The following is a 13,028-nucleotide window of genomic DNA, read 5'->3' as shown; positions in this document are numbered from 1 at the left end:
CATAATAATGCATTAAAGTTTTTAAGATAAGTATAAAATCATAAAAAGAATTAGGAAACTAATATAATATAACTGAACAATTTAAAGAAGTAAAAAGATATAGTAAGAAACACCTAGAGATGGATACATTGTCTGGTGTTCTAGTCTTTGTTTTGATTGTAAAGATGTTTAGGGGTTTGGTTTTGCATTTGTTTTTTTGAATGTAAGGTTCAGGTAGGGTCTGATTACAAATTCTGTGGGGCCAATGCACTAAGCGCTGATAAGCCACTTATCGAGGCCTTATCGCCAAAAAGGCCCACAGCGATTCAGTAAGCCCTGATAAGTCGAAGATAAAAGCCCTGTAATGCAATTTTTGCTTTCCAAGAAAAAAAAAGCCAAACGAGCATCAATAAGCCACTTATCAGCAGGTTTTTAAACTCGTGCAATTGTAGTAGACCCGATTAGATTATCGAGGGTAATCGCGGCTCTAGAATTGAGATTTCCTCTCAAAATCGTCCCGCCAGGAAAAGTTGTCAGGAAGGTGGTGAGAAGCTGCCGAGAAGTGGCAAGACGGACATAGAAAAAAAATGCATTTTTCCTGCATCGGATTGATGCCAGGAGTTTCCGGAGCTGATATCCATTAATATCAGCACCGGAGGCCCCCTGCATGAATCCCAAGCAATAAAAATGCATTTACAGGCAACTTCAGTTCCTTAGCGGCTAACCGCTAAGGCAATGAAGGGGTTAAAGAACAACAGCAGCTTTATTGGGGGCAGAGGGGGTGAGTGAAGTGGGTACGTGACCCTTCACACACCCCCTCTGCCCCCACAAAACATTACAATATGTACTAACCACCAATACACAATCCACCCCCTCTGCTTCACATAAAACCATTTTATTTTTTTTTATAGACATGATTGATACCATAGGCTGGCAGATGTCCCCGTGTGGTCCCCGCGAGTGCCAGTGGGCCTCCAGGTGGTCCCCTGGTAACTATTATCCAGATATGGGTATTATCTTATTTACCCATTATAAAATAAAACATTAGCCAGCCACCATAAATAAAGTAAATAAACATTTCTACTTACTCCTGCCATCATTGAGGGCATCCTCATCAGCATACTCCCGATCCATGTCTTCCGATGCCAGAAAGAATACATGAACAAATCCAATCTAATAGCCCCTAACCCCTTAATCACCTTTGCGGTTAATAACCGCTATAGTAATTAAGGGGTTAAACCCCGTTCCATGCTACCCACCCAGGAGGCCTAAGAATCAACCTCAGACACACTGAACCCACCCTCTACACATTGATTGGCACAGTGGTATATCATACCCATATAATGTATAGATATAATGCATGATAAGCCACTATATCACTCAATGGTAAACTTAATAAAAATAATGAATTCCAAAATATACACAATAATCACATAAATACAAAAGCACTTAAACTCCCCCCCCCCTCAAAAGAACTAAATAGCCTAATAGTACACATCACAAATAATTATCTATCACCAAAATACCTAAATTATAACAATTGTTATTACAAAACAATACAATTAAATAAACCACTATCCAATAAAACTATTAAACAAATAAAACCACTAGCCAACAAAACAATTAATTAATTAAAACCAGTAGCCATCAAAACAAATAATTAAAAACGCTAACAATCCTAAAATGTGCTGAAAACAAACCATCCAAATCAATTTAATCCAAACAAAAAACAAAATTTAAAAAAATAACAGTTAATAGAAAACAAGCATTTGCCAAAAATGCATTGGCTATCACTGTATTTATCTTTACAATAAAAGGGCACTGATGAATACATTAGCAGAAAAAAATACAATTAAAAAACCTGAAAAAAAGACATTTACAATCTTTTTCTTACCTTTAGAAGCGTTAGCCATCTTAATCCCAGCGATTCTGCAAGCTGTCGTACCGCGACATCAAAATCAATCCTACGCCATCCACTTTGAAGGTCCGGAACAGGTTACAAAATTCTTATTTCTTTTATCTTCTATCACCTTGTTCTTTCTTCTTCTGTAATTACTTCTATCTTTACTTTAATCTTCTATCGTCATCTGTCAATCCATAGTCCCATGGTAAATCCACAACACAATGTTGTCTCGTCGGCTTCTTAAGGTAAAATGAGACTTCAAGGCCTTATATATGGCCTGTGATGTCACATTGTCAGGTCAGATAGTACAGCACCAATCTGATTGGATGCAGTATCATGTGCCCGTCTCTTTTTTTTGTTATGGCTGTGATGTCATCTCCAAAGAAGGTACGTCACATCCTTAAAACCACATGACTATATAACATGGTATTACAGCCAATGGATTAAAGAAAATCCCATTGGTTTCTGTAGCATGTGATAGGTTACATTAGTTTAAAAGGATTTGACATCACTGTAAGGGATGACATCACATCCTTTTGAACTAATGTAACCTATCACATGGTACAGCAACCAAAGGGATTGTCTTCAATCCCATTGGCTGTAATACCATGTGATATAACCATGTGGTTTGAAGGATGTGACGTACCTCCCTTGGAGATGATGTCACATCCTTAAAAATAAAAAGAAGCGGGCACATGATACAGCGTCCAATCAGATTGGAACTGCACCATCTGACCTGATAATGTGACGTCACAGGCCATATATGTGTCCTTGACTTCTCATTTTACCTCAAGAAGCTGATGAGACAACATTGAGACAACATCGTGTTGTGGATTTACCATGGGGCTATGGATTGACAGATGAAGATAGAAGATTAAAGAAAAGATAGAAATAATTACAGTAGAAGAAAGAAGAAGGTGATAGAAGATAAAAGAAAGAAGAATTTTGTTACCTGTTCCAGATCTTCAAGGTGGATGGCGTCGGATTGACTTTGATTACGTTGTGGTACGAGAGCTTCCAGAATTGCTGGGATTCGGAGGGCCAATGCTTCTAAAGGTAAAAAAAATATTGAATGTATGTAAATGTCTATTTTTCAGGGTTTTTTTATTGTATTTTTTTTTGTTATGTTTTTCATTGCCCATTGACTGATAATGTATTAATCTGTGGCCATTTAGGGTACATATAAATACAGTGATAGCCAATGCATTTTTAGGCAAAAAGTGTTTTTTTATTTTTGTGTTTATTGTTTGGTTTAAATTGATTTTAATTTGGATGGCTTGTTTTAATTTCATTTTCCGATAGTTTAGCGTTTTCATTGAATCATTTCTTTTGTTGGCTACTGGATTTAATTGATGTGTTGCCTAGTCGTTTTATTAATGAATTGATTTGTTGGCTAGTGGTTTAAATTCATTAATTGATTGATTGGCTAGTGCTTTTAATTATTGAGTTGGTTGACTAGTGCTTTTATTTATTGAATTGGTTGGCTAGTGCTTTTATGTATTGAATTGGTTGGCTAGTGCTTTTATTTATTTAAAAGTGGTGTTTAGGTACTTGTGAATGTTTTATTATTGTGTATTTTTAGTCTTCATGCTTTTTGATTAGGGTGACCATTGGCTGCTATAGTGGCTTATCATGCCCATATTATATGAGTATGATGTACCACTATGCCAATCAATGGTTAGAGGGTGGGTATAGTGGGCCTTGGGTGGGTGGTTAGGCCTTTTTCTTGTATTCTTTCTGGCATCGGAGCACATGGACCTGCAGTATGCTGACGAGGACGCCCTTCATGATGGCAGAGGTAAGTAGAAAGGTTTATTTACTTTATTTATGCTGACTGGATAATCTTTTATTTAATAATGGGCAAATTACCTATTATCCCTATCTGGATAATAGTTATTTGCCCATTACTGTACTGTATGTTTTGAAGGGGGGGAGGGGAGGGATGGATGTGTATTTATTTCAATGTGTTCAACATTTGTTTTTTCCAACAGGATTGGTACCGCCGGCCAACGGTGACCTACGGGGATCACCCGAGGACCCCCAAATACCCACGAGGGACCACCCAAGGATGCCCAGACACCTGCAGGGAACAACCTGGAGGCCCATGTGCACCTGCAGTGATCACCTAGAGGGCCACTGACACTCACTTGGAAAGCCCGGGGACCCCCGCTAACCTCTGGCATCAATCCTATGCAGAATTTTTTTTATGTGGGGGACAGGGGGTGGGTGGGTTGTGTATTGGTGGTTAGTACATACTGTAATGTTTATTGGGGGCAGAGGGGGTGAGTGAAAGGCCAAGTACCCACTTTCCTCACCCCCTCTGCCCTCAGTAAACCTGCTATTGTGCCTTAACCCCTTCATTGCCTTAGTGGCTATCCGCTAAGGTAATGAAGCTGCTTTAATGTCATTTGTATTGATAGTGTGCGGGAGCAGGGGGCCTCTTGAGCCGAACCGCTTTGGTTTCTGCCTCAGGGATCCCCTGCTTCCCAAGTTACAGGCCCCGGTATGGGTCATCAGATGCCAGTACCGCCGCCATTTTTAATTCTTCAGCGTCACATGACCATGGGATTTAAATACTGGAGGAGATACCGGCACCCCATACCAGGGACAGTAAGTTGGGAAGCAGGCAGTCCCCGAGGCTGAAATCAATGTGGTTCTTCTCAAGAGACCCCCTGCTCCCACACACTATTAATAAAAATTACATTAAAGAAGCTTCATTACCAAAGCAGATTGCCGCTGGGGTAACAAATTAATTAAAAATTTTATTTGGGTTTTAATACTAGTGTATTGTAGCAGGGGGTCTCTGGAGCAGAGCCTTGTTGATTTGAGGTCCGGGGACCCCCTGCTACCTAAAATGCAGGTCCCGTTATGGGGTGCTTGTATCTCCTATTCATTTAAATATCCCGTGTCATGTGACTGTGGGAATAAAATGCATAGGAGATACCAGCACCCCATAATGGGGCCTGTATCTTGGGAAGCAGTGGGTCCCCGGACATTAAATCAATGAGGTTCTGCTCCGGAGACCCCCTGCTACAATACACTAGTATTACATTTTATATTAAAAATGTTTGATCTCTGGCGAGATTTGCGCATGGAGAGGCTCCTCTCTCTCTCTGCAGAAGAAAGAACTCGCCGGGTGAGCCCTTTTCAGACAGGCAATCATCACGTCGCTGGCTACTCACCAGTTTGGCAAACGTTGCTATCGCAGGTATTCTGTGCTTTCTGCACCGTGATAGCAATGCTGTCCAAACTGGCGATTTAAACAGCCCGGCAATTTTTTTCTCGGCGCTTAGTGCATAGGCCCCTTTACCTGATAATGCCCATCTCTAGTTACTTATATTTAATCCATATTGTTAAAGTATGACACTGAAAATGTCAGACTTATTCTCCATCCCTGGGTTACAACCAACTGACGCTATATCATGTGATAAAAGGAACGTTTTTGATATTTACTGTACTGAATAAGAGTTTAATGCCTCCGAGGCACTAATTGAGCCACCTGTGCTGAAGCAGGGATATCCTGAAAACCTGACCCGGTGTTGGCCCTTGAGGACTGGTGTTGGCCATCCCTGATCTAGGGCATGACATGTAGGTCCAGCTTTTTCTCAATATTATAAAACACATGTTTTCATAGATAGCACTGGAGATATAAATTTCCAGGCACCATTATTCCTGGCCCCGGAAACCATACAATCTTATTTCCATGTCTGTGGCACAAGGAGATAAAGTGACTTCCCCATGGTCACAAGGAGAACTGACACTGGGATTCGAACTTGATTCAGAAGCAGTGACACTACTACTTCTATATACAGTGCAGTGCGTAGTGGAGTTACTACTAGAACAGCAGAGGTGATTAGCAATATAGAAGTGCAGTGCCAGAGCCCAGTGGACAAGCAGACATTAGTGAAGGGCAGAAAATAATTTGAGTATGTATATTATTAGTTATATACTACCAATAATGTACATAGTGCTTCACAGCAGTAATATATGTGACTTAAGATAAATAATAAATAATATAAATAACACATAATGGGAATAAGCGCTTCAGACATAAAAGTAACATTAGGAAAAGGATTCCCTGCCCCAAAGAGCTTACAATCTAATTGGTAAGTAGGATGAACGTACAGAGACAGTAGGAGGGCGTTCTGGTAAGTGCGTCTGCAAGGGTCAAGGTCAATGTATGAAGTGTATAGCATCAGCCACGGAGCTACTCATATGCTTCGTTAAAGAGGTGAAGAAAGGTCCTAAAGGTGGATAGAGAGGGTGGCAGTCAGATATTGAGGGGAAGGACAATTCGGAGGTGTGGGGCAGTAACTGAGAAAGGCTTAAGGTGGGAGAGTGCTTTAGGAACAAAAGGGGTAGCGAGAATAGAGTAGAATAGGGTATTGTTGGGATGTTGTTTAGCGAGAAATTAGGGCAGAGATGTAAGGAGGGGCAGAAGAGTGTAAAGCTTTAAAAGTGAGGAGGAGAATTGAGTGCGAGATGCGGGATTTGATCGGAAGCTAGGAGAAGGATTTCAGCAGGGGAGACGCCGAGACAGATTTAGGAGAGAGTAAAGTGATTCTGTCAGCAATATTTAGGATAGATTGTAGGGGAGACAGGGTAAATGCAGGATGGCTGGATGGCAGGAGTTTACAATCCGGGCCGCTGACAGGGGCAGAGCCGAGCTGACATTGGAAGTTGGGCCTAACCTCTGGCCGGGCTCAACTTCTTTGCCCGGCTTCCTGTCTTCTCGCTGCTGCCGGGCACCCGGCTCCCGCTAGCTGCAGGCCTCCCTCACTGACACTGTCCTATCTAATGTCGGCATGCGCCAGAAGCTGGGCCTTGGTTACGGCGTGCACCAGCATGAGAAAGAAGCCCGGCGGGCACCGGCGTCAGAGGTTTGGCTTGGGACAGTAACAGGGAGGGATGGGCACTGCTGGGGAGATCCGGGGCCCTGTGGCAACGAAAGGAATTGGCAGCTGGGCAAAGAAGGGCCCAACTGCTTTGTCTGGCCACTGGGCCCTGGCTCTCCCCAGCTGCGGGCCTCCCTCAATTTCCCACGAAGTGTCTCTCGGATGTTGGCGTGCACACTGGCATGAGAGAGAGGCCTGGCACGGGATAGTGAAGGAGGCACGCACAGCATGGGAGAGGGGGAAGCCCGGCAAAAGGCCAGCAGCAGGTGGGTGAGAGCTGGGGCAGACCATCCCCACGGTAGGCAAGTCTGTATTTTGTATTTATTTGGCCCGTGTTTTAAAAAAAAAAAAAATGTATTTGGAGGGAGGGTTTTTTTTGGTCTGTGTGTGGGGGGTTTCTTTTTTATTTATTTGTGGGGTGGGGTGTTTTTTTAATGTGTTTGTCGATTGTATGTATTTGGGTTAGGTTTTTGTAATGTACTGTATTTGGGGGTGGGGGGGGTTATATGTACTTGGGAGTGAAGTTTTTTGTATGTATTTGGGGTGTGTGTATGTGTGTGGTTGGTTGTATGTATCTGGGGGCTGGGGGGATGTAACGAAAATGGGGTTAATCAGCGCATTAATAAAGGCAGTGTGCTCGGCTGGTTAACACTATTTCGTATTGGGGATGAAGGGGTTAATTTTATATGCACTACACATGTATTATTTTCCCCTCTGTACCTTATTGTCCCCATTTTGCAGGATTGTATAGGCCTGCGGTAAGGTATTGCATTGTATACCTGCATTACGGGTGTTTGGACACAAGATGCCGCTGCGCGAGCCAAGCCGCAAGCTAATTGGAGAAGCGTGGCGCGGTCTCTTTGTTCCGTTGAGTAACATAGGTATCCATTACTGAGGCTTGAACTCGCAACCGCGAGGTCAATTGAATCAAAGGGTTGCGATTTCAGTCTCATGTGGGTACCGGTTAACATGTATCCAGTCCCGGTTAGTAGCATAACTTGAAAGGCGGCAGGCAATTGCCGTGGGAACTAGGTCAAATGACGTGAGAAGCCCATAGCCCAGCATTGCCGGCTCAAGGAGAAGCCCTAACTCGGGAACGGAATGGGCTAGCACCCTGAAATTTGGTATGCAGCCCCAGAGTAACACCCCAAGCACACACATATTAAAAATGTAACTTTAGGATAAGTAAAACATATATATTTTTTAATAAAGTGCATTTCTGGCTGCAGTTTTAAAAGTACAGGCAGGATACATTTTTTCTACTTGCCTTTGTAATGCATCCAGTGACCAAATGTTTTAACACCCATGAGCTGGGGGCACTTTCTTATGCAGACTTCATAGACCCCCTGTTGAGGCAGTGCCTATGAGTCTAGGGGAGTGTTGCAAATGAAAGCCCCCAGAGCCAGAGGTGTGAATTAGCCGGGATGCTCGCTGAATAGGAGATCCTGTTAGTCATCTGGGCTAGTTCACACCTTGAGACCAACTCCTAGTCTGGGAGACGCCAGGGAAAAGGGGAGTACACATATGGTAAGCAGCCACGGTGTCAGGTTGGCACAGGCGCTGTACCAACCGGAAATCCCTGTAGTGCCCACTCTGCAAACTGTGAGCAAGTTGGGGATTGGTGAGTGGGAAATTCCCACAAAGGGGATTGGGCAGGTATGTTGGAGATATGATCTCAATCCCTATATACATGCCCCCCGAGCTATCCCCGTGGTCTCTCTTTTACAATGGAATTGCATTTCCACCTCGCTTCTAAGAGCGGATAAGTGCAGCAGCAACGACCCCGGAATGCAACGAGTTAATTTAATCGGAACCAAGGACAGAACTCTGCTTCAGGATTTCATTATTGCTGGGGGTTATCTAACGGACCCGAACGAACTTTGCACTATTCAAGGACATATTGGGCTGGCAATTTGAGCCCCTTGCAAAGGGACCGCACTTTAAAATACATTATTTCGGTGCTTTGTTTTGTCTCTGGACATTTTATCCTGTTCTCTCCCTCAATAAGTGTTTTGTCAAGTATATTCTAAGGTTGTCGTGTGAATGTCTATTAAGGAAATAAATGTCAGATTATTTTGCTCAACTTGTGTGCTAAATCTAGATTCCCAAAATATTAAATTGTTGATAAAGTCAGTCAATCGTGACAGGGGGTTGTATGTATTTGGGGGGTGGGTTGTATGTATTTGGGGGTGTTTTTAAATGTATTTGGGGGGTTGTATGTATTTGGGGGGTGTGGGTTTCTTTTGTATGTATTTGGAGCGTGGAGGGTTTTTTGCATGTATTTGTGGGGTGGGATGGTATTTAGTTTGTATTTGGGGTGAAAGGTTTTTTGCATGTATTTGTGGGGTGGGGGAGTTTGATGTATTTGGGAGGTGGGGAGGATTTTGTATGAGTGGGGTAAGGATTATTTTGTATGTTTTTGGGGGTTAGGTTTTTTTGTATGTATTTAGGGGAAGGGGGTTTCCTTTGTATGTATTTGGGGGGTGGAATTTTTTTGCATGTTTTTGGGGGGTGGGGGGGTTGATGCATTTGGGGGTGGGGAGGATTTTGTATGTATTTGTGGGGTGAGGGTTTTTTGTATGTTTTTGGAGGGTTGGTGGGGGAGTTGGATGTATTTCTGGGTTGGGGGGGAATTTGGTATGTATTTGGGGGGTGAGGGTTTTTTGTATGTATTTGAGGGTGAGGGTTTTTTGTATGTATTTGGGGGTGAGGGTTTTCTTTGTATGTATTTGTGCATTTGGGGGGTGGTTTTTTTGTATGTATTCGGGGGTGGGTTTTTTGTATATTTTTTTGGTATTTATTTTGGTGGCGGGGAGGATTGTACATGTGTGTATGACCAAGGGGGGAGGGAATGAGTGTGAGGAGGAGGGATTGAGGGAGCGGGATTGAGTGACAGTGGGGTAATTGATGGAGGGGGTGGGGAGAATGAGAGGAGAGGGGGTGAGAGGGTGAGTGAAGAAGAGAGGGGGTAAGAGTGAGACAGAGGTGAGAGAAATACATGGGAAGAGAGGGGGGATAGAGGGGGCTAGCGAGGTGTGAAATGGATGGGCTTTCAAGACCGCCAACACTGTCTGAGACATGCAAATGTTCCAAAAGGGGTATTTTTATTCAGGAAAATATTCTTGGGCAGATTGCCATTGCTTTCTTTATGTGTGCGAGGTCTCAGATCTGGAATACCTCTTGGTGATATTGGACAGAAAAGTGAAGGGACAGAACTATCTGTAGGTAAGAGTAGTACTTGAATATGATCATATATACAGTGGCAGATTGAAAAAATTCCACCCTTAGACACTTACCTGGTGCTGCCCTCCTCCTTCTGCAGTGTCAAATAATGCTGCCATGTCAAATGGCGTTGTGTTAGGCCTTGGCCATGTTTGGCGCTTGCTGGCGGAAGCGTGCTAACGCGCGCTCCCGCTCAGTACTGAGCCCCTACAGCCGCAAATAGAGCGGCTTTAGTAGGGGCTCACCTGCGCTTCCGTGCGCTTGCGGAAGCGCAGGTCTTAGGGGAATTTAAAATTCCCCCGCTTGCCGGCGAGACAGGTCGGTCACGTGAGCGGTTCGCCCAATGAGGGCGAAACAGCTCCGTGACGTCACTGGCCCGCCCCCGGCCAGTGACGCGCACGCCCCCGGCCCGCCCCCTGACAGTCTGTCCCCCTTCTGCCCCGATCCATGTCTCCTGTGTGTGTGTGTGTCTGTGTGTGCATGTGTGTGTGTGTGCATGTGTGTGTGCATGTGTGTACGTGTGCGTGTGCGTATGCATGTGTGTGTGTGTGTGTATGCATGTGTATGCATGTGTGTGTATGCATGTGTGTGTGTGTGCCTTGTGTGTGTGTGTGTGTGTGTGTGTATGCATGTGTATGTGTATGCATGTATGTGTGTGTGTGTGTGTGTGTGTGTGTGTGTGTGCCTTTGTGTGTGTGTGTGTGTGTGTGCCTTTGTGTGTGTGTGTGTGTGTGTGTGTGTGTGTGTGTGCTTGCACGTGTGTGCGTGCGTGAATATATTTATCAAAGTTGCACAATGTTAATAAATAATTTATTCTCACAACATGTCTTTTTTTTAATTTTTAAAATATTATATAATATACACACACACACACACACACACACACACACACACACACACACACACATACTGTATACACACACACAGGTTCCCCAGTGACACACAAACACATAGACCACTTCAAAGTGACACACACACACTGACAGCTACCAAGTGACACACACACACAATGATACCCGCCTCTCAAGCGCTTGCTGTCTCCTCTGTCAGGACAGCAAAAAGCTCCTGGTAGAGTGAGCGGCAGCAAGAGAGAGCGAGCAGCAGCACCTAAGCGCTTACTATGTCCCAGGCCTTACAATGGCAATGTGAAGTCGTGTGATGCCACGTTACGGCATCATTTCACATTGCAACAAGAGGGGGGCAGCAGGACAGAGAAAGTAAGAACTTTACAGAGCCTCTGTACGTTGGGGTAAAAGAAAGAAAATTGCTGCCGCAATATTAGGCCTATCGGGCTCATTGGGAAATTCGCCACTGTATAAATACTGTACAATCAAAATGTTTAAATTAGTTCTGTGTCCACTGACATTTCAACTCAGACTTGACAGAGATTTGTCCTGCAAATAAAAGAGATGGCTCACTATGAAATGTAAATGCACCCCATTTTAATACAATATTGGCCCTCTGTAATATAGGTGGGCACTTTCATTCATGTTTTTGGTTCTAAAAAGGTCTTGTTTCTTGGTTTTGGTTCTAGTTTTGCAAAACTTGACTGGTTTTTTTTTTTTTTTACCAAATTACAGTACCCTATGTGGGAAAAACCCTCTAAATGAGCAGGACAATGCTGAAACACTATAATAAGGACATGCTTAAGTATAACATAATAAAACAATTAGGAACTCCACCGTAGAGATGGAAACTTGACCAGGTGTTCTGATTGTAAATCCTTTTCTGGTTTGGGTTCTTAAAATCTTAAGGGTTTTGGCTTTGTACTTGGTTTTGGAATGTAAGGTTCTGGTAGGTCCTGATTTCACACACCGGGTTTTGCCCATCTCTACTCCTTAACCCCAACTAACTGCTCCTCGTGTTCTCTGTAAAGCCTTACTTCATCACAGACAAGGAAGGTGAAACAGGGTTGACGTAATGTAGTTTGATACTGTACATTAACCTTCAGGTGCATGTTCAAAATTCCTCCTACGACCCTTTTCAATATGGTGAGAAGTTAGGTAACACAATAATGCAGGGAGCAGTTTTACCATATTGAATAGGGGCCTTAGGGCTACATTAGGCTTTAAAAATAACCCTGTACAACAACAAAGGTCACACCGCACACTGTAAATGTGAATGAAAGTATATGAGATTTGTGGTTGTGCCTGATTGCCAGAGAATGGCAATGGATGCTACCTATGTACCAGAGATACTGTTATATTATGTAGAGGATCAGCTGATGTGATCACCTGAGCTTCTAAAGAAAGCATATTTGTTGGTGCACACCTGAGCTATTAAAACTTACCATTTAATACATCTTGAAATAATAAATAGCTACACATGCTGATGAATGTGTAGCTATTTAGTATTTCAACATTTAATAAATGCTAAGTTTAAATAGCCATGGTGTGCACCAACAAATATGCTTTCTTTAGAAGTTCAGGTGATCACATCAGCTGATTCAAATATAACCCCCATTAGTGTGAGCATGGTGGGGTTAGGGGTAGAAAAGAAAGTAAATTGCTCTTTTTTGTCAAGTACTATATAAGGTTCTTATGCAAAAATTGTGTGGATTGTAACTGAAGAGCATCACCTTCACCAAATTGTAAATCAGGGCCGCCGACAGAGGGGGAGAGCCATGTCCCAGGCTGTGGGGAGCCCGGCTGGCGCTGGAAGTTGGGAACGTCTTTGCCCGGCTGCTGCTCCTCTTGTTGCTGCCGGGCTCCGGCCCTCCCTAGCTGCAGGCCTGCCTGCCTCTCCATCGCTCTCTTTGATGCCGATGCTCGCCAGGTCTCTCTGACATCAGTGCGTGCCAGAAGCTGGGCGAAGCTTCCGGCACACACCGAGGTCAGAGAGGCAGAGAGAGTGAGGGAGAGGTAGACAGGCCTGTAGCTGGAGAGAGCGGAGGCCCGGTTGAAGCGAGAGGACCAGCAGAGGTCGGGCCAAGCTGTTTCTGCTGGGTGCCGGGCCCCAGCTGCGGGTCTCCATCACTGTCCTGCGCAGGGTCTCTATCTGATGTCGGTACGCTCACATGAGGGAGAGAG

At 43.9% G+C, this 13,028-nt stretch overlaps 1 protein-coding gene and 1 long non-coding RNA gene across 2 annotated transcripts in view; one reads left to right on the top strand and one right to left on the bottom strand.

Annotated features, from left to right (window-relative positions):
• LOC142497813 (uncharacterized) overlaps positions 1–13,028 on the top strand; it is a 71,653-nt gene that overhangs the window by 41,307 nt on the left and 17,318 nt on the right. The gene's annotated exons all lie outside the window — the stretch shown is intronic.
• The window catches only part of LOC142497811 (IgGFc-binding protein-like), a 46,509-nt gene that overhangs the window by 24,739 nt on the left and 8,742 nt on the right, over positions 1–13,028 (bottom strand). The window lies entirely within an intron of this gene.

This window comes from Ascaphus truei, chromosome 6, assembly GCF_040206685.1.
Source record: "Ascaphus truei isolate aAscTru1 chromosome 6, aAscTru1.hap1, whole genome shotgun sequence".
NCBI lineage: Eukaryota > Metazoa > Chordata > Amphibia > Anura > Ascaphidae > Ascaphus > Ascaphus truei.
Note: the sequence above shows the minus strand (reverse complement) of the source record. Positions and strands in the feature narration are given on the sequence as shown.